Source organism: Schistocerca piceifrons, chromosome 6 (assembly GCF_021461385.2).
Source record: "Schistocerca piceifrons isolate TAMUIC-IGC-003096 chromosome 6, iqSchPice1.1, whole genome shotgun sequence".
In the NCBI taxonomy this organism is placed as follows: Eukaryota; Metazoa; Arthropoda; class Insecta; order Orthoptera; family Acrididae; genus Schistocerca; species Schistocerca piceifrons.
In genome coordinates, this window is record NC_060143.1 from 247,290,803 (window position 1) to 247,293,007 (window position 2,205).

Here is a 2,205-nt window from a genome sequence, read left to right on the forward strand (position 1 = left end):
CTTCAGGTCCTACGGATCACTGAACACATCAGCAAAGGCTTCAACACTGCCAAGTCGACAGCTGCCGTTTTTCTGGACTTGCAAAACGCCTACGATAAGATCTGGCAAGACAACCTCGTACACAAGATGCTGACACAGACCCCTATACCGGATATTTATGTCAAGATCATGGATGACTTCCTCCGTGGTAGGACTTTCCTAGTGGCTCAACGGGGAATGCGTTCTGGCATTCGCCAGTTGTCGGTAGGCACTCCGCAAGGATCGATGCTATCTCCCATGCTATTTAATATCTATGTCAATGATATGCCGGTCATCCCCGAGTGCCACCTTGCACAATACGCTGACGACACAGCGCTATACACCACTGGCCGCATTACTGACGCCGTCGTCGCCCGCCTCCAGCGACAGGTGGACGCCACTATCACCTGGTGCCGGACAAACAAAATAGCTCTCAATGCCGCCAAAACTACGGCAGTTTACTTCACGAAACGGCGCCCAGTCCTCCGCCGCAATATCTCGATTGCAGGTGTGCAGGTGCCCTGGTCCCCGACAACCACCTATCTCGGGGTCCAGATGGACCACAAGTTGCTCTTCCACTGTCATGCGGAGTATGTCACCAACAAGGGGCAAAAGCTAACCAGGGCTTTGTACCCGCTCTTTCGCATTAGGGAACTTAACCCGCATACCAAGCTCCGCATTTACCGAACAGTTATCCTGCCTGCCCTCACGCATGGCTGCTGCATGGGCCACGATTAGTGTCACCAGGACGCGGACGTTGCAGCGCCTGGAGAACAAGGTGCTCAGGTGGAGCCTGCACGCCCCGCCACTCACGAGAATGGTCACTCTCCACGAGGAAGCGGATATCGTCCCCCTAAAGACGACCATACGCAACAACGCGCGGCGGCTCTATGAGAAAGTGGATGCCTTGCGGGACACTGTCCATGGGTTACGCCACGTTGGGACCACACTTCCACGCCGCTGGCATCGACATCCGGTTCCCCTAACCATCCTAGAGGAAACGGATTCCGACCATGGCTAACGATAGGTCTGGCACGCCCACCACGGACGCATCCTTTGGCGGGACTAGCCCCCATTCTACATCCAATACTTTCCAATCATACCTGCCCATGTTAGGCTAAATTTTTCTGCCTGACTCATGCAGTACTGTCACCGTCAGAGGGTGGTACGGGACTACAAGTCCCACCGCCACACCTCCAAAGTGAATTGCAGTGATGCAGTCACTGCCCTGTGGAAATTTACTGCCTCACCAACACAGTTAGACCGCAATAAACCGGTGATGCTGTAATGTAACATATCACAAAAAAAGAAAGAAAAAAAAAGGCAAGAGACATCAGATGATCAGTGAATGCCATACGAAATAACATAATCAACGGCGCCGGAAATGCGGGAGATCTGTGAATGTGCTGTATTTTGCATTCAGCAGGAAAATGGTACGTATTCGTATTCGGACATGAGTTCCTATGATAATCTTAAGTCTTGGTGTCCACTGCTAATATTCGACGTCTGTAAAGGTAATATAGTTACACAATGTATAAATTTGTCACATCTAAAGATATCGCCGTCGGTGACCGTGCGATTCTACGCGCTACAGTCTGGAACCGCGTGACCGCTACGGTCGCAGGTTCGAATCCTGCCTCGGGCATGGATGTGCGTGATGCCCTTAGGTTAGTTAGGTTTAAGTAGTTCTAAGTTCTAGGGGACTGATGACCACAGATGTTAAGTCCCATAGTGCTCAGAGCCATTTCAACGAAAATATCGTATAGCTGTTACGGATTCATTTTGTGTATTCCATGTCCAAGAGGGGCAACGGCCTTGCCGCAGTGGATACACCGGTTCCCGTGAGATCACCGAAGTTAAGCGCTGTCGCGCGTGGCCGGGACTTGGATGGGTGACCGTCCGGGCCGCCATGAGCTGTTGCCAATTTTCGGGGTGCATTCAGCATCGTGATGCCAACTGAGGAGCTACTCGACCGAATAGTAGCGGCTTCGGTCAAAGAAAATCATCTTAACGACCGGAAGAGCGCTGTGCTGACCACGCGTCGCTCCTGTCCGCATCCTCACCTGAGGATGACACGGCGGTCGGATGGTCCCGATGGACCACTTGTGGCTTGAAGACGGAGTGCATGTACAAGAGGAGACAGAGCATAAATTTCCAAATCAGAACTCACTAACATCGAATGGAAGT

At 51.9% G+C, this 2,205-nt stretch overlaps 1 pseudogene; it reads left to right on the plus strand.

Moving 5' to 3' along the window:
• The first annotated feature begins 1,823 nt into the window (after nucleotides 1-1,823).
• LOC124803587 lies at nucleotides 1,824-1,941 on the plus strand (annotated as a pseudogene).
• Nucleotides 1,942-2,205: the final 264 nt, after the last annotated feature.